At 45.5% G+C, this 19547-nt stretch overlaps 1 protein-coding gene and 1 long non-coding RNA gene across 4 annotated transcripts in view; both read left to right on the top strand.

Moving 5' to 3' along the window:
• Positions 1-19547, top strand: part of LOC122543561 (uncharacterized) — a 696117-nt gene that overhangs the window by 483569 nt on the left and 193001 nt on the right. The gene's annotated exons all lie outside the window — the stretch shown is intronic.
• Positions 1-19547, top strand: part of LOC148144627 (uncharacterized) — a 165820-nt gene that overhangs the window by 23826 nt on the left and 122447 nt on the right. The window contains exons 2-3 of one of the 2 annotated variants that reach the window (XR_015751548.1): positions 1510-1596; positions 2657-5245. The exons of the other annotated variant lie outside the window; for it this stretch is intronic. This is a non-coding gene — a long non-coding RNA (uncharacterized LOC148144627). Of the gene's footprint in view, positions 1-1509; positions 1597-2656; positions 5246-19547 lie in introns of those variants that run through there. 2 annotated transcript variants of the gene reach the window in all.

The raw sequence follows: 19547 nt of genomic DNA, 5'->3' as shown, positions 1-19547 counted from the left end.
CTGTCTTCCCTGTCCATCTTGCTTCCCACCTATTCGCTCCACTCTCCTGTCTGACCTATCACGATCGATCCCCACTTCTATCTACCTATTTGATTCACAGCTACCTCCCCTCCAGCCCCAGCCCCTTCCCCATTATCTCTCAGCCCCCTTGGACCACCCTTCATTCCTGATGAAGAATTTATGCTCTAAACCAAGACTGTGATGAAGCAACATCCTCAACAAATAAGAAAGAGCTCCCAGGGTTGGAGAGTTTGAGCGCGAGGAAAAGGCTGAACAGACTGGGGCTATTTTCCCTGGAGCTTTGGAGGCTGAGGGGTGACTTTATAGACGTTCATAAAATCATGAGGGGCATGGACAGGGTAAATAGGAAAGGTCTTTTCCCTGGGGTGGGGGGAGTCAAAAATTAGAGTGCATAGATTTAAGGTTAAAAACAAATGGAGTTTAATATAGATAAGTGTGAGGTCTCACAGTTTGGACAGTCAAATCAAGGTAGGGGTTTCATGGTGAATGGTTGGACCTGTAGTGGAACAGAGGGATCTTGGAGCAGGTTCACAGTTCACTGAAAGTGGAATCATAGGTAAAGGCCTTCTTCAGTCAGGGCATTGAGTTAGATGGGAATTTATGTTGCAGTTATGCAGGAGGTTGGTGAGGCTGCACTTGGAGATTCAGTGCTATATTGAAGGCAGGAAAGAATAACAAACGTATACTAATTAGAGAGCCATAAATTATATATCTAAATAAGATAGTGAATTAGAGTCGAGATAAGCACCAAATAAGAATGTTCTTCTGACAAGCACCCAGTCTGTTTCATATGCAGTATTTCAAACCAAGAGATCTAGGGGTGCACGTTCGTAGCTCCAAGAAAGTGGAGTTACAGTGTTAACAGCCTGCTTCCATTCATCAGTACAAGTAATGAGCATAGGAGTTGGGACATCTTGTTGCAGCTATCACACATGCCACACAACACAGGGTGTGACCCTGACCTTCTCTGACTGACCATCCCTTTGAATATCGGGGGGAAGACACCCCTTTAATTGTGATGTTCAGGAAAGATGCCTTATTTCAACAAAAATGTGCTGTACTCACAGATGTTTGGACAGAGAAAGGAAGTTGCAGTCTTGGGTGAAGCTCAACCTTCATTCAGAGAGAGGAGCAGCAGGAGCTTCAGAAGCTCATGGTCCAACTTGCGCATTCAGACAATAGGGGGGCTCTGATTGGCAAGTGGACCCGGCAAAGTTTGGTTCTTCAGGGCTCCCCATTGGTCAATCCCCAGACACAGCACCGCGTGGACTGGGTGATGTGCGTGATGGGAGACAGCCAGTCTGGAAACGTGGGGAAGTCACTGCCAACCACCACAAATCCAACTGACTATACCCCCCCCCCCCATCCCCCACCAATTGTGGGCATCACAATGCTAAAGTTAACCAATGAGGTTCAGAGGGAAACTGTCTCTTCTGTGCAAAATCTGGGAACAAAGTAATGTCTCCCCCTTTCCATTCCTCATCCTAGGAGAGCAAAAGAAGGGGGGAAAGCACTGTCCACTTGTAGCAACTGGAGACAGACAATGTGAATCCACTGGGAGCAGACTCTGTAAAGGTCAGTTTCAGTAGGCCACTCCTGGAATATTGTGTGCAATTCTGGTCTCCCTCCGAAAGGAACGATGTTGTGAAACTTGAAAGGATTCAGAAAAGATTCACAAGGATGGTGCCAGGGTAGGTGGGTTTGAACCACAGGGAGAGGCTGAATACGATGGGTCTGTTTTCCCTGAAGCGTCGCAGGCTGAGTGATTTTTTTTTTCGCAGAGGTTGATAAAAACTTGAGGGGTGTGGATGGGGTGAACGGACAAGGTCTTTTCCTGGGATAGAGGGAGTGCAGAACTAGAGGGCACAGGTTTAGGGTGAGAGGGGAAAAATTCAAATGGTTGTGCATGTATGGAACGAGCTGCCAGGGGAAGTGGTGGAGGCATCTGGATGGGTATATGAATAGAAGGGTTTAGAGGGATAATTTTGGATATCTGATCGGCATGGACAAGTTAGATTGAAGGATCTATTTCTGTGCTTTCTGTCTCTGACTCTGACTGGTGAAAAGCATTGGCATTTGTTGAAACATTTATGCAACAGAAAATTATAAGACGGTAAAGATAAGCCTTATGTCATGGATCCACGAATCCCGGATTAGTATGGATGTATTTCCAGTAATAGAGTCAATATGACATGGAAGGAGTCCAAAACGATTGCTTCTTTTACAAAAATTCACACTTAAATCCGAGTCTTCTGGGAATCTAAGACAACCGTGCGTTAATATAAGACAGATAAATCTGGGATGTATGGTACATATTTGTTGGAATGTTTATGGCTCTAAAAGCCTGATTTGCAGTTGTTTCTGGGCTCGTAATATTGTACTGCAGCATATTGTATATCTTCAATAAGAACGTCAATACCGCATGATAGATGTCCATTCAGCAACTTGAGGCCATGTGAACTCTTCATGGAGTATGCAATCCACCACATTACCCTGCTGTATACATTTACATATAGATCAGCACAAAGATCTTGGGTATTAAGAGAGGAAAGAATGTTCCACAGAAACTAGAATTGTGTGTTCGGATTTTCTATTGTGGACTGACAGCAATGACCTTTGCAATCTCTTTTCACAGGAATATCATGAGAAGAATTTGGAGGCAGAAATCTCAGACCAAACATCACGTCAAAGTCTGAGAGTCACTTGATTCACCAGGACGTAGATATTGATGGCCTTGAAAACAAACGAGAGAAGGTCTGTCTGTTTCATTAGGTTTTAAACATCAGTGTGACTGGAAACTCAGAGTCTCACATACCCACATACCAGAGTAATGACAGACTGAATGAGTGTGTTCCAATTATCAGAGGGTTCACCAGTAACACGACACACATATTGTAAGCGTGAGCGAGTTTTCAACTGATTGTTGAACCTGGAGAAAGACGAGGACAACTGCACCCTGGAGAAACCATGAAAATGCAGGGAATGTAGGAACGGTTTCCCTTCCCCGCCTGCACTGGACATTCATCAGCATTTACACACTGGGCAGCGGCTGTTCACCTGCACTCAGCACGGAAAGGTTTCACTCAGTCACATCACCACCTGGTCCACACTGGGAGAAACCATTCCTCTGCCCTGTATGCTGAAGCAGATGAAGGACATTTTTTTTAATCCTGGATGGAGCATACTACAGGTATACCTGAAATAGACAAATATGTCTCTGTCCCATTGAGACTCCAGCACAGGGCCAGGGTGGGCAGCTCAATTGGTCTCTGTCAGTGTTCATTCTCCACCTGAGCCTCCACCCACCCCTCTTCATTGCCTCCCATCTCCCCTCCATCAGCATACAGGTATCACCCCACTTTTCGAAAGTTCACTTTACACTACTTCACTTTTACAAAAGACCTACATTAATACCTGTTTTCACAAACCGAAAGAAATCCTAAGAGGATTTTCGCTTTTACAAAGAAAGGCATAATATAAATTAATTCATGGTAATTGCTCCTTTGCTTTATTCCATTTCAGCTTATGAAAGGTTTCATAGAAATGCTTTACTTTCAGATAGTGGGGGAAACTTGTATCAATATAATACAGCACGGTCACAGGCTCTTCTCACTTGGTTTAGGCACACCCCCCTCCCCAAGCCTGTGCTAATTCTTAATCCTTACTTAGACCTGCTATTTATTGCCCGTGTGTGGTTTCTGTTCCTCTGTTCACCTCCCCTTCACGTGTCTATCAAGATAGACCTTAAACATTGTTAAGGTGCCTGCTTCCACTACCTCCACTGACAGTGCGTTCCAGAAATCCACCACCCCTCTGTGTGAATTCCCCCCCCCCCCAACACTTTTTCCCTCGCCACTTCTCCCCCAGACAGTCCCCCTCTCGCCTTGAACCTGTGCCCTCTTGTAGTTGACCTTTCCATCCTGGAGGGAAAAACCACCTCTATCATAGAATCCCTCCAGCGTGGAAACAGACGATTCAGCCCAACAAGTCAACACCGTCCCTCCAAAGATTAACACATTGAGACGCATTCCTTTACCACTATTACTCTACATTTGCTCCTTACTAATGCACCTAACTTACACATTCATGAACACTGGGGCAATTTACACACAGACAATCTAACTTAACCTGCCTCTCCCTGGACACTATGGGTAATTTAGCTTCGCTAATCCACCCTAACCTATACATTTTTGGATTGAAGGAGGAAGCTGGAGCACTCTGAGGAAACCCACACAGACACGGGAGCTGGGGTGCAGGGAGAATGTGCAAACTCCACACAGACAGTTGCCTGAGACTGAAATCGAACCTGGGTCTCTGGCACTGTGAGGCATCAGTGTGAACCACTGAGCTACCCTGCTGCCCCTGTCCAGCCAATATGTGTCTCATCATTTTATCGAGGTCTCCCCTCAGCCTCTGTCTTTCCAGAGAAAATAATCCAGGTTTATGCCACTTATCCTCATAATGAGAGCCCTCCAGACCAGGCAATGTCCTGGTGAATCTTGTCTGTACCCTCTGCCAGAACACCCACATCCTTCCGGTTGCGTGGCGACTAGGACTGCATGCAATATTCCAAATGTGACCGGAATAAATAGCTGTAACATAACACACCGACTCTTACACTCAAGGAAGGCAAGCATGCTGTGTGCCTTCTTGACCACCGTACCCACCTGCATTACCACTTACTGGGATCTATATGCCCACATCCTTCTGTATGCCAGTCCTGTATGCCATTTCCTTCTTCTCTATCCAGCTTCACCTTAATTGTCTTAATTTTATTCCTCTCTTCATCTCTTTCCCCCCCTCCTCACCACTCCACACATCAGCGTATCATAAGACTGTAGGAGCCGAAATTAGGCCATTCAGCCCATTGAGTCTGCTTCACCATTCAATCATGGCTGATACGTTTCTCAACCCCATTCTCCCCACAACCATTGACCCCCTTGATACTTGAAACCTATCTATCCCTGTCTTAAATATACTCAGTGACCTGGCCTCCACAACCTTCTGTGGCAGTGAATTCCATAGATTCACCACTCTCTGGCTGAGGAAGTATCTCTTACCTCCGTTCTAAAGGGTCTTCCCTTGATGCGAAGGCTAAGCCCTCAGGTTCTAGTCTCTCCTCCGAATGGAAACATCTTCCCAACATCCACGCTCAGGTTCTAGTCTCTCCTCCGAATGGAAACATCTTCCCAACATCCACGCCGTTCATTATTCTGTGGGTTTCAATTAAATCCACCTCCTCCCCCCCACCCCCCCCCCCCCCCCCCCATCCTTCTGAACTCCATAGAATATAAACCTAGAGTTCTCTAATGTTCTTCGTACGTTAAATTTTTCATTCCTGGACCATTCTCGTGAACCTCCTCTGAACACTTTCTAGGGCCAGTACATCCTTCCTGAGATATGGGGCCCAAAACTGTGTGCAATACTCTAAATGAGGCCTGCCCGGAGTCTTGCAGAGCCTCAGAAGTACATCTCTGCTTTTATATTCAAGTCCTGTCAAAATAAATGCCATTGTTGCATTTGCCTTCCTAACTACTGACTCAACCTGTAAGTTTACATTGAGAGAATCCTGGAGTAGAACTCCATAGTCTCTTTGCACATCAGATTTCTGAATTTTCTCCCCATAATCCTTCTGTTCCAGAGTAGCAGCAGAGATTTCCCGACAAACCGATTTGTATTCAGGGATACCAAGGGATCTTGGGAATTGTCAGTATCTCAGGAGGAGGCAGAGAGGAATGTGGTGTGGTCCTGTAAACTGCAGAACTTTCCAAACTGCCTGAGTCAGCAATAACTCTTTCTGGACCAAGAAACAAAAGGGCCACTGAGAAACTGTGACATCATAAGCCCTCAAGCAGAAATTAGGCCATTGAGTCTGCTCCACCATTCAATCGTTCTTAAGTATCAAGTGTTACAGGGAGAAAATTATCAGCCATGATTGAATAGTGGAGTAGACTCAGTGGGCTGAATGGCCTAATTTCTGCTAGTTAACCATCCCTGGGAAGAAGGACGCAAAACAACGAGCTGTTTCCTGGGATGGACGAGATAAGTGTTTAATAACCTCATGACAAAAGGACAATTAAGTCTGTCTGTGGAAGGAAGGCCCTGATGTAAAGGGGTTAATTGCAGGACAGGCTGTTTCAGACAGCTAAACCTCAAGGATAAGAAGGTAAGTTGCAGGCCCAAGGTCTCCAGCAGTGTGGGGAGGTGGTGGTAGAATCTAAAGAAACGGCACTCCACAGATTTGAAAGTGAGGAATCGCCACCAGAATTTAACTCCGGAACAATGCAGCAGCAATACTTGGAAGAACAACACTGCATCAAACCCCTGTAAACCTTCAGAGATGGGCACTGTCAGTGGAAATTCAGTTAAATTCTGCCATAGTCAACTTGGGAGTGAGGTTGAACTTGGTTACTTGAGGGGTTTTATTTTTAGTTGCTACATACAATAAAATGTAAATCATTGTTTCAGCAGTTGATTCTGTGTGCGGTTTCTGAGTCAGGAGCCAAATTAAAATGATTCACTCATAACCGCAACAAGAGGCTGGGATTAACATTGACTCTATTGCATTCAGCAAGACATCACATCAATACTGTTATAAAGCGAAGGCTGACAGTACCTCCCCAGGTCTTAAACTGAAACATCCAGAGGAGCGTGTTGCCCTATAATTTGTAAAATTAGCGCGAAAAGTGGTGTAACCTGCTCTAGTGATAAAAATAATACCCTGACACTTTAAAATCAACAATCAGTAATTTATTCTTCCAACTCTCTCAGTGAACAAATTAACAAAACTATTAACAAACTGGATACAGGCCAAGAACAGACAGGTGGCACTAGTTTAGTTGGAGATCATGGACTGGTTGGTCTGAAGGGTCTGTTTCCAGGCTGCATAACTCCATAGCCCTGAATGAATGGGGATCCATCCCAAAGATGATAAAGATTTCGAGAACCACTTTAGGCAAATGTGTGGACCCCTCCAGGTAAATGAGGCACTGTGAGGTTCAGTAGATTAGCCAGTAAGTTCTCTCTGAGAGACTTGTCTCAAGAAAGCTTGTGATTTCAAATAAACCTGTTGCACTGTAACATGGTGTCGTGTGACTTCTGACTTCTTCAACTCTGGGTTTGTCTCAAACTGGATGGGATACTTTGTCCAACTTGGCATATTTAAACAGTATCGCTTGGAGGAATTCTTTTTTTTAAGATTAGATTAGATTCTCTCCAGTATGGAAACAGGTCCTTTGGCCCAACAAGTCCACACTGGCCCTCCACAAAGTAACCCACCCAGACCCATTCCCCTATCCCTATTCCTCTACATTTACCCCTGACTAATGCACCACACCTACACATCCCTGAACACTATGGGACAATTTAGATGGGCCAATCCATCCTAACCTGCATATCTTTAGACTGTGGGAGGAAACCAGAGCACTCAGAGGTAACCCATACAGACATGGGGGGGCATTGTGCAAGTTACACACAGACCGTCACCGTGAGGGTGGAATTGAACCCAGGTCAGCATAGTGAGGCAGTGGTGCTAACCACTGAGTCGCCGTGCCACCCTGAGCTACCGTAGGGTGGGCTGGGAGGGGGGTTGGTGTGAGTCCAGCACAAAACAAAAAAAGCCCACTGACTCTCCCACTGCACCCACTGTCAGGAAGTTCGGTCCTGGGGGTGACCCACAGCAGCGTCACCGGTGGAATCTGATTGTTGGGTGCGCTGATGCCCCCGCTGGTGCCTCCGCAAGTTGCAGGACAATGTGAACCTCCGCCCGCAGTCGGGGCAGGCAAGCGGCCTCTCCCCGGTGTGGACCCATTGGTGGGCCAGCAGTTTGGAGGAGCGGGTGAACCCCTTTCCACACTCGGGGCAGCTGAATGGCCTCTCCCCCGTGTGGACTCGCTGGTGCTTCAGCAGGTTGGAGGAACTGCTGAAGGCCTCCCTGCACTCGTGGCAACTGAAGAGCCTCTCCCCTGTGTGGAATCGCTGGTGGGTCTGGAGGTTGTCCACCCAAGTAAACCCTTTCCCACACATGGAGCAGTAAAACGCCCTCTCACCAGGACATAGGAGCAAGTAAAGCCCTTCACCCACTCGGGGCAGGAGAACGGCCTCTTCCCAGTGTGATTGCACTGAACAGCCGCCAGGACAGATGGGACACGGAAGCCCTTCCCACAGTCGCCACACTTCCACAGTTTCTCAACGGGGCGGGATTCCTCTGGTTTCTCCATGGCCGAAGCTTCAGCTGCACACACACACAAGTGTACAACCCCACCGTGAATTCTTCTTTCCAGGCCGTATAACTGTTTCAGGCTCCACACTCAGTGCACTGCAACAGTAGTGCCTTTCCTGAAGAAGGGCCTGTGCCCGAAACGTCGAATCTCCTGTTCCCTGGATGCTGCCTGACCTGCTGTGCTGTTCCAGCAATAAAGTTTCAACTTTGATCTCCAGCATCTGCAGACCTCACTTTCTCCTCTTTCAACCAGTCCAACTGACGCTGAAACCGTACTCAAATAGGAACCAAAAAAAAAGCTTTGCTCCTTCGCACAGAATCATATTTGAAAATTGTTGCGGTCCTGATGGATTGAGTGACCGTCAGACATTGACGTGAAAGTGAGGACTGCAGACGCTGGAGAGTCAGTCAAAAAGTGTGTTGCTGGAAAAGCGCAGCACGGCAAGCAGCATCAGAGAAGCAGGAGAATCAACGTTTTGGACATAAGCACTTCATCTGTTGATTTTGAAACTTCTGTCTTCAGATAGTCTGTAAGAAGAGATTACAAAAGTCGTCACTGCCAGTCCGGTTAAGAATGAGACATCAAGGCATTGACACTAACACCAGAGAGAAACTGAACATATAGATGTGGCAAATATTAGTGGCAAGCCAGAGTGATAGAGATATGTAGCACCAAAACAGACCCTTCGGTCTAATTCGTCCGTGCCAACTAGATAACCTAACCTAATCTCGGCCAGTTTGCCAGCATTTGGCCCATATCCTCTAAACCCTTACTAATCGTATACCCATCCTGATGCCTTTTAATGTCATAATTGTACCAGCACCCACCACATCTGGCAGCTCTTTTCTTAAACACACCACTTTCTGCACCCTCCACCAGCAGGTTCACTCCGGGGAGAAGCCGTTCACCTGCGCCGTGTGTGGGAAGGGCTTCACCCAGCTGTCTACTTTGCAGGCCCTCCAGCACATTCACACCAGGGAGAAGCCGTTCTCCTGCTCTGTCTGCAGGAAGGGCTTCATTGATTCGTGTGGCCTGTAGAGACACAAGTGAGTCCACACAGGGGAGAGCCATTGATTTGCTCGGTGTGTGGGAAGGGCTTCACCCATTTGACCTCCCTGCTGACCCACCAGCACATTCATACCAAGGAGAGGCTGTTCTCCTGCTCCATCTGTCGGAAGGGATTCATGGATTCCTCCGCCCTGCAGATACACCAGTGGGTTCACACCAGGGAGAGGCCGTTTACCTGCTCAGTGTGTGTGAAGGCCTTCAGTTGGTTGTCCCATCTGCTGAGTCACCTTTCCAGTCACATTGAATAGAGAATTTTAAAATTCTTTGTGTGGGTGTGACTTGGATTAGTATTCAAAAGAGCACACATTCACTGGTCAGTTGAACATCTATTAAGAGGCTCTTAACGATTGGAGGTATATACCTGAAATGTTTGACTCTGTGAAGAAATTTGATTTGGGAAGTGTGGCACTATAAGATGTACAGCAGGTCAGGCAGCGTCCGAGGGACAGGAGAATTGATGTTTCGGGCATTAGCCCTTCATCACATTCCAGTGCCACACTTTTTGACACTGACTTTCTAGCATCTGCAGTCCTCGCCTCCTCTGAGTCTGTGATGAAATCTGCCCCATGGAAAGATTGGCTCCAGTTTCTCCCTTCCCAGTGAGGCTGTCAGGATGACTACGTGGGAAAAAGAGAAAGCTCGTCCAGTACTGAAGGTCAGACAATTAAAATTAGGAAAAATAAAGTTTTTTTACAGCAGCTACAATCCTGGTAGCTTATGTGAGAAATGCCTCAAGGTATTTGGATATTGTCAGAGACTGAGATCCAGGGTCTGAGCCACACAACAAGTGGCAGGATGGACGGGGGAATGTAGACATGGGTTATGTCCCTACCATACAGCCATAGAACTCAACAGCACGGAAACAGACTTTTCAGTCCAGCACGTCCATGTCGACCAGATATCCCAAATTGATGAGACCATTTCTGGAATACAGTGTTCAGCTCCAGTCTCTCTGCTTTGGGATGGATTTTACACTTAAACGATTCAGAAAAAGTTTACAAGGATGTTGCTAGGGTTGAAGGGTTTGTGGTAAAGGGAGAGGACGAATGGGCTGGGGCTGGTTTTCTCTGAAGCATCAAAGGTTGAGGGGTGACCTTATAGAGGTTAAAAAATCATGAGTGGTATGGATAGGGTGAATACCAGTGTCGTTTCCCCAGGGTGGGCGAGTCCAAAACTAGAGGGCATAGGGATAAGGTGAGAAGGAAAAGATTTAAAGACGCCGAAATGCCCTGAAACTCCTTCCCTTGGATTCACTCCCCCTTCCTTTGCTACAAGTGAACAGACTGCCCCCACTCCCCCAGGATAAGGAATGGAAAGAGGGAGACATTGCTTTGTTCCCAGATGTTGTCCAGAGAGAGGGATTTTCCCTTTGAAACAGGTAGATAAAATAGTGAAGAAAATGTTTGGTATGCCTTCCTTTTTTGGTCAGAGCTTTCAGTATAGGAGTTGGGAGGTCATGTTGTGGTTATACAGGACGTTGGTTAGGCCACTTTTGGAATATTGAGTGCAATTATGGTCTCCTCCCTATGGGAAGGATGTTATGAAACTTAAAGGGGTTCAGAAAAGATTTACAAGGATGCTGCCAAGGTTAGAGGATTTGAGTTATAGTGAGAGGCTGAAAAGTCTGGGGCTATTTTCCCTGAAGCATCGCAGGCTGAGGGTTGGCCTTATAGGATTTTATAAAATCATGAATGGCATGGGTAGGGTAGGAACACTGGGACACAGACTTTAACCTTACACCTTCAATGCATCATCTGAGCTGAGATGGCATCTAATGTTAAAGCTATCTTGAGAATGTAACTTTTAAAAAAGTTCTGGGATTTACATATGAAGGAACCAACACTAACCTGATCTTTTGAAAAGATGAAAGACTTAAGCTAAATTTGTTTAATACTACATTCTTGAACAATAGTCTTGTGTAACTCCGGGCAGCTGGCCAATGACAGACAAGCCGTTTGGAGCATGGGATGTCAGTACCTGTCACTGCAGCTCCTATTGGCTCCTTCAGGAAGTCCTCCATACACACTTAGAGCTATCTGGCTGCATGAGGGTTTTCAGGTTTGTATCCTGGATAATATGTGATCAGCAGGCATCTGATAATCTACAGGAATTGCCACCAATGTTATGTTTCTTTAACTGTACTGACCGTGGGAAAGAAATCTGAAAGCAAATTATACATCAACTTTTGACATAGCCACTTGATTCATTGGGACTAGAATATCAGCACCCATACCAATCGAGAAGAAAGGTTTGTTTTTGTCTGCGTGACAGATTTTGAAAACTGGTGGAGCAGGAAGAGCATTGAGACACAGATACCCAAGTGAGGAAGATTCAGAGCACTGACTGTGAAAGGCACTTTAATGACTTACTCAGCTTAGGGGATCAAAACCACACCACCAGAAACTGTTCACCTACTGTGTGTGCAAGAAGGATTCATTGATTCCTCCACCCTACTAACACACCAGCAGGTCCACACTGGGGAGAAACCATTCACCTGCCCGGAGTGCGGGAATGGATTCAGTCAGATGTGCAACTCTGTGGACACACCAGCGAATCCACACCGGGAAGAGGCCATTCACCTACTGTCGGTGCAAGAAGAGCTTCATCAGTTCCTCCCACTTGCAGAGGCACCAGTGAGTTCATGTGCCATCACAGAGGGATTGAAGGACTGACGACCGCATGCCATTATCAATTGGATGATCAACCCAGTTCTGGGGACTCACTAGTTCGAATCCCGCCACGGCAGATGGCGGAATTGGAATTCAGTCAGAAATCTTGAGCCCAGAATTGGGGGGGTGGGAAAAGACATCTGATTCACTCATATCCTTTTTAGGGAAGGAAACTCTCATTGTGGGAAAGGATTCACTCAGTCATCTCAGCTGCATCCTTTACCCAGTCTGGTCTACATGTGACTCTAGACCCACAGCAGTACAGTTGACTCTTGACTGCTCCTCCTCCCCCTGGCAAATGACTGGGGAGAAATTTACTTGAATGATGCTACGGTGGCTCAGTGGTTAGCACTGCTGCCTCACAGCAACAGGGTCCCAGTTTCAATTCCAGCCTTGGGTGACTGTCTGTGTGGAATTTGCACATTCGCTCTGTATCCTCCGAATGCTCCGGTTTCCTCCCACAGTACAAAGAAGTGCAGGTCAGGTGAATTGGATGTGTTAAATTACCCATTGTGCTAGGTGCATTAGTCCGAGAGAAATGGGTTTGCGTGGGTTACTCTGCGGAGGGTTGGTGTGGACTGGTTGGGCTGAAGTGCCTGTTCCACACTGTAGGGAATCTAATCATAGCTGAACCTAACCATATCCCTCTAAACCCATCGTATTCATATAACCATCCAGATTCCTATTAAACATTGTAAATGCACCAGCCTCCACCACTTCCTCTGGCAGCTCTTTCCGTACACACACCACCCTCTGTGCGAAAAAGCTGCCTCTTCGGACCATTTTAAATCTTTCTCCCCTCACCTTAAACCGATTCCCTCCAGTTTACAACTTCATCTGCCCTGGTGAGAAGACTTACAAAAGTTGAGCAGCCAGACAAAATGCAAAAAGAATACAACGTCGAGCCACAGGGAAAAATAAAATTGTGACTCCAGCCGTTTTTTCTCCTTTTGGTCTTTACATTCTTTAAATCTGTCAGTAACAGTACTCGCCAAAGTGCACACTGCGCATGCTCTGAGGTGTCAACAAGGAAGGCGCATGCTCACCGGTGTCAGCAAAGACCGACATTTGTTCCTCGTTGTCCGAAGAACGGCACGCGACTTCCTTTTGATGGACCAATGGGGAAGTCTGAAGGATCGGATGGAGATTGGTCCTCCTGCCATTTAGTGCACCCCTATTGTCCGAATGCAAAAGTGGGACAATGAGCTTCTGAAGCTGCTGTGAAGATTGAGCTTCACCCCAGACTGTAACTTCCTTCTTCTGTCCAACATCTGTGAGTACAGCGCTCTCTTTTCTCACCCCCTTTTCTATTTAGTTTTCATTCTGGTGTTCAATTATAGAGTCATAGAGATGTACAGCACGGAAACAGACCCTTCGGTCCAAATCGACTATGCAGGCCAGATATCGCAACCTAACGTAGTCCCGCTTGCCAGCATCTAGCCTATATCCCTGTTCATATACAGTTGATTTGCAGTGACTGAAGGGAAAGGGAGTGATTCTCCTGGGTGGAGACAGACTCTGGAAATGTTGGATCAGGTCTGTGTCTCAATTGGCAAACACATAGCAAATGCAGTACCTCAATGTGAAACTATAGCCTTTGCTGTGAAAAAAACCCAGAAAAGAGGTGCATTGTTTAAATGTGATACAGAAGGTGAGGATTGCAAAGTGTGGCATTGGAAAAGTACAGCTGGTCAGGCAGCATGAGAGTTGATGTTTTGGGCACAAGCACTTCATCAAGAATGATGTGTGGATGTATAATGGGACCTCAGCGTCCTTCTGCACCAGTCACTGCCAGTTGTCAGACAGGTGCAGCCAGCAATCAGCAAGGCAAGTGGTATATTAACAGGAGGAATTGAGTTCAGAAGTGAGGATGTCTTCCTGCAGTTAGGGGGTCATTGAATATATTCAAGGCTGAGTTCATCTGATATTTTGAACAACAATGAAATGGATTTTTATGGGGGAAGGCAAGAAAATGGTTTTAAGACCAGTATAGAACAGTTACAGTGTCAGACAGAACAGAAACAGACCCTTCAGTCCAACTAGTCCATGCTGACTCTGTTCTCAAACTAAACTTGTCCCACCTACCAGTGTTTGGCCCATATCCTTCTGAATCTTTCCTATTCAGATACTTATCCAAATGTCTGTTTAAATGCTGTAACTGCACCTGTATCCACCGCTTCCTCTGGATATTCATTCCACACATGAACCACTCGCTGTGTAAAATGAAACATAGTGCCCCTTATGTCTCTTTCAAATCTTTCTCCTCTCCCCTTCAAAATTTGCTCCCTAATCTTGAAACCCCCAACGAAGGGAAAGGACACCTGCCTTTCACGTCAGCTATATCCCTCATGATTTAATCAACCTCAGTAAGGTCACCTCTCAACCTCCTATGTTCCAATGAAAAATGTCCCAGCCTGTCCACCAAAATGTAGGTATATTCATATCTAGTTATGATCTGTTCAATGCTGGTCCAGGCTTGAAAGACCAAATATCCTAGTCCTGCTCTCAATTCTCACACTCTGTGTCCAGGACAGCAAGAGACCATAAGACATAGGAGCTGAAATTAGGCCATTCAGCCCATCAGGTCTGCTGATACCACACAATCGCAGCTGATAAGTTTCTCAACCCCATTCTCCTGCTTTCTCCCCATAACCCTCGATCCCCTTGATACTTAAGAATCTGTCTACCTCCATCTTAAATATCCTCAATGACCTACCCTTTACAGCCTTCTGTGGCAATGAATTCCAAAGATTCACCACTCTCTGGTTGAAGAAGTTTCTCCTTATCTCTGTTCCAAAAGGCCTTCCCTTTACTCTAAGGCTGTGCTTTCAGGTTCTTGTCTCTCCTCCCAATGGAAACATCTTCCCAACATCCACTCTGTCCAGGCCATTCAATATTCTGTATGTTTCAATTAGAGTGTGGGCCTGTGAATCAGCATGAAACAGACTCTTCAGGGTGAGATAGAGCAGGGATTAGGTTCAGCAAAGTGAGAATGGAGGGAGTGTGTGTAGGATGGAGATTTTCAGCTTCTAGAGAATAAGAGAGGAAAGAGAGTTTCGCATAAACTAGAATTGATCAGATGGGTCAGTGGGCCAAGGAGTGGGAGATGGAGTTTAATTTAGACAAATGTGAGGAGTTGCATTTTGGTCAAGCAATCCAGGCAGGGCTGACACAGTTAAGGGGAGTGTTGCTGAATAAAGAGACCTTGGAGTGCAGGTTCATAATTCCTTGAAAGTGGAGTCTCAGGTAGCTAGGATAGTAAAGAAGGTGTTCGGTATGCTTTCCTTTGTTGGTCAGAGCATTGAGTATGGGAGTTGGGAGGTCATGTGGCAGCTGTACCGAAATTGGTTGGGCCACTTTTGGAATACTGCATTCTATTCTGGTCTCCTTGATACAGGAAAGATGTTGTGAAACTTTGAAAGATGTTGGGAAAGATTTACAAGGCTGTTGCCAGAGTTGGAGGATTTGAACTACTAGGAGAGGCAGAATAGGCCAGCAGTATTTTCCCTGGAGCATCAGAGGTTGAGGGGTGACCTTTATACACATTTGTAACGGGCATGGATAAGGTGAATACCCAAGATCTTTTCCCCATGATGGTGCAGTCCAAAACTAGACGGTGCATGTTTGAGGTGAGAGGGGAATGATTCACAAGTGTGGTTGTGAAGACTGGACTTTCAGAGCAGCTGTCAAAGATGTTTTGCCCTGACTGGGAGCAGAAGTTGTTACAGCGAAATCTTTCATTTAAAAGCCAACAACTGAGTGAGTGAGTACATCCGGGATTTTGGTGGAAAGTGGGAATTCATTGCACTTTGGGGCTGCAGCCCTTCCCTATCCAGTCATTTCTGCTGTTGGGTGAGACTAGACCTCAAGATTAGGGGGAGTAGCTTTCAAACAGAGGTTAGGAGGAACTGTTTTTCCTGGAGAGTAGTGAATCTATGGAATTCTCTGCCCAGTGAAGCAGTAAAGGCCACTTCAGTATATTGAAGACACAGTTGGATGGGTTTTTGCATGGTTAGTGAATTAAGGGTAGCTTTGACAATGCAGGGAGGAGGAGCTGCGATGGTGGATCGATCAGCCATGGTCTTAATGAATGGCAGAGCAGGCTCGACAGGACAAATGGCCTTCTCCTGCTTCCATTACTATGGAACTATAACCCTGCATTTCCCATTGGCTAGCCCATCTAATCTGCACATCCCTGGACACTGTGGGCAATTTAGCATGGCCAAGGCAAATCAAGGCAGGTGAGCAATGTCGTGATGTGGAAAATGAACATCAGAGAACAATAGCAAGGGACAAGGAGAGTAAATGTCCCAGCAATCAAATCTTGATTCCCAAGATCACAAAAATTGAAACTAAAAACGGTATGTCTGAATGTGTGCTGCATTGTAACAAACATAAGTGAATTGACTACACACATTGAAGAGAATGATTATGATCTGAGACTCTTTACAGAGATGTGGCTTCAGGATGACAAGGATTGGATCCTGAATATCGAAGGGGGAGTCAAATGGGAAGCTAGGTAAAGGCAGAGGGTTGGCACTGCTAATCAAAGCATTGATCACAGGGTAGTCTGGTGTCAGTTCAGATTTCAGGTCCTGATTTTTCTCTCCTCTGTTGATCTCCCTGTTCACTCAGAGTAAGATGTTGGTCTGTCAGCTCTACTGGATTTTTACACCATCCGGAACAATAAAACATTCGGTCAATCGAGACCCAACCCACCATCGCCCAGCTTGTCAACCGTCCAGATACAGAATGTAGCAGGGAATCAAACAAGAAAAACGAAACCAAATCAGAAATAAATATATGCTCATGCTTAATGTTTGTTCATTAGTAAGTAAACCAGAAAAGGGTTCTCCCAGAATTCTTATAGTGCCCTATTTGAGGAATTCCCTATCCCTTACATCTAACTACTAGTACCCAGCTATGATTTACTACAACATTTACATCAACAGAAATAAAGCATCTGTTATCTCTGTGATATGCAGCACAGAAATGGACTTTTTATCTCTCTCATGCATGTGTGTGCACACACAAGTCCATGGCAGTGAATTTGTATTTGCAGCATTATATTTGCCGATACATTCTATTTTGCTCCTAAAATGAACAAGCTCCAGGCAGTCAATACATGTAGTATTATGTAAATTCAACTTTGGAAATAGAAGCAGTCTGAACCAAGGTTAGGATACTGGCAGGCTCTGACCTCGCACCTTTCACACATTGTCTAGGCTGAATTAGAGTTGTAGAGATGTACAGCATGGAAACAGACCCTTTGATCCAACTTGTCCATGCTGACTAGATATCCCAACCCATCTAGTCTCACCTGCCACACCCAGCCCATATCCCTCCAAACCCTTTCTATTCATATATCTGGACCTCCCCCCAAACCCCAGGGAAAGGATCTTATCTACTTACCCTATCCATGCCCCTCATGATTTTATAAACTTTTATAAGGTCACCCCTCCGCCTCTGATGCTCCATGGAAAACAGGTCAGAGCCTGTTCAACCTCTCCCTAAAGCTCAAATCCTCCAGCTGTGGCAACATCCTTGTAAATCTTTTCTGAACCCTTTCAAGTTTCACAACATCTTTCTGATAGGAAGGAGACCAGAATTGCACGCAATATTCCAACAGTGGCCTAACCAATATCCTGTACAGCCACAACATGACCTCCCAATTCCTGCACTCAGTACTCTGACCGATAAAGGAAAGCATACCAAATGCTTTCTTCACTATCCTATCTACCTGTGACTCCACTTTCAAGGAACCTGTACTCCAAGATCACTTTGTTCAGCAACACTTCCTAGGACCATATTATTAAGTGTATACATCTTGCTCTGATTTGTTTTTCCAAAATGCAGCACCTTGCATTTATGTAAATTAAACTCAATCTGCCACTTCTCAGCCCATTGGCCCATCTGATCAAAATCCTGTTGTGATCTGAGGGAACCTTTTTCGCTGTCGACGACACCTCCAATTTTGGTGTCACCTGAAAACTTACTAACTATATCTCTTCTTATAATCACATCCAAATCATTTATATAAATGACAAAGTAGTGGACCCACCACCGATCCTTGTGGCGCTCCACTGGTCACAGGCCTCCAGTCTGAAAAATGTCACCTTTTTGTTATAAAACCTTACGTTATCTCGAAGGTGCTTTGCAGAAAGTTGTGGGATGTACGTATTTGTGATACCTGCAACACATTCTCAAAGATGAAAGATTACACAATCCACGTTTGTTCAATATATCACTTCGGTGGCAGGGCACTGTAATGTTTTACCATAAATTCTGTGCGTTATGATCTTTGCTCCTTCATCATGTGGTTGTGGAGAATGTGCTCCAACTCCTTTCAAATCCAAGATGGAGGATGGGAAGGATTTCTGGCTGTGTGAGGTATTTTAGGGGTTGGAGGTGATTTCCTCGAATTCCAGGAGCAGCAATTACTGTTTTGGAACAATGCTGTTGCATTGTTTTGGAACTTTGGGAAAAAAAAGTCAAAACAACAGCGATTTTAATAGGGAGAAGAGCAGACAAAGGATGCACATGGTGAGGACAGTGCAGGAGAGAGAGAGATACAACCTACACAGTTACCGCCTTTGCTGTTTGAATTCGTGTATCACTGGACATCGGAGTGCATCTGGGAAAATTTAACACAGTGAAATTCACAACTAATTTTGGAGGAACTGTTGGGCGAAGTTCACAGCACAGAATCAGATAAGTTAATCGTTGTTTTAAGTCTGTCCAAGAGAAAGGCTGCAGTAGTGAGTATAGTGGATTCTTTCTTGATTATATGTTTTTGGAGATAAGTCTCTTGATTAAACTTAAATTAATAGCTATAGCGTATATTTTAACCTGGGGCAGTGTTTGTAGAGGAATAAGACGGTGTTATTTTCTGGGTCTGTAGATTGTGAAGGAGCAAAAATGGCCTTTGCAGTCATATGTACTTCTTGTCAGATGTGGGAGTTTAAAGAGAGTTTAAGGGTTACTGCAGATTATATCTGCCATAAATGCTGTTGGATGTGAATCTTATCAGATCGAGTGGATCGGTTGGAGAGACAGATAGAAGTGATGAGGAATTTGCAACAGCAACAGTATGTGATGGATGGCAGTTATAGGAAGGGGGGAAAGTCTCAGATACAGTCACATAGATGGGATAACTCCAGGAAGGGTGAGAGAGGTCGGCACATAGGGCAGGAGTCTTTTGTGGATATACCCATCTCAAATAGGTATGCTGTTTTGGAAAATGTAGGGAGTGATGGATTCTCAGGGGAATGTAGCACGAACAGCCAAGTTTCTGGTATTGAGACTGGCTCTAATGCAATGAGGGGTATGTCAGCTTCCAAGAGATCAATTGTGTTCGGGGATTCTGTAGTCAGAGGTATAGACAGACATTTCTGTGACCAACAGAGAAAAAGCAGAATGGTGTGTTGTTTCCCTGGTACCAGGATCAAGGATGTCTCAGAGAGGGTGCAGAATGTTCTCACGGGGGCGAGGGGCCAGCAGGAGGTCATTGTCCACATTGGAACCAACGATATTGGAAGGGAAAAGATTGAGACTGTGAAGGGAGATT

This window comes from Chiloscyllium plagiosum, unplaced genomic scaffold (assembly GCF_037043375.1).
Source record: "Chiloscyllium plagiosum isolate Xiang-an unplaced genomic scaffold, Cpla_swu_hap1 HiC_scaffold_27, whole genome shotgun sequence".
NCBI lineage: Eukaryota > Metazoa > Chordata > Chondrichthyes > Orectolobiformes > Hemiscylliidae > Chiloscyllium > Chiloscyllium plagiosum.
The sequence above is the reverse complement of the archived record's forward strand: the minus strand, read 5'-3'. Positions and strand labels throughout refer to the sequence as shown.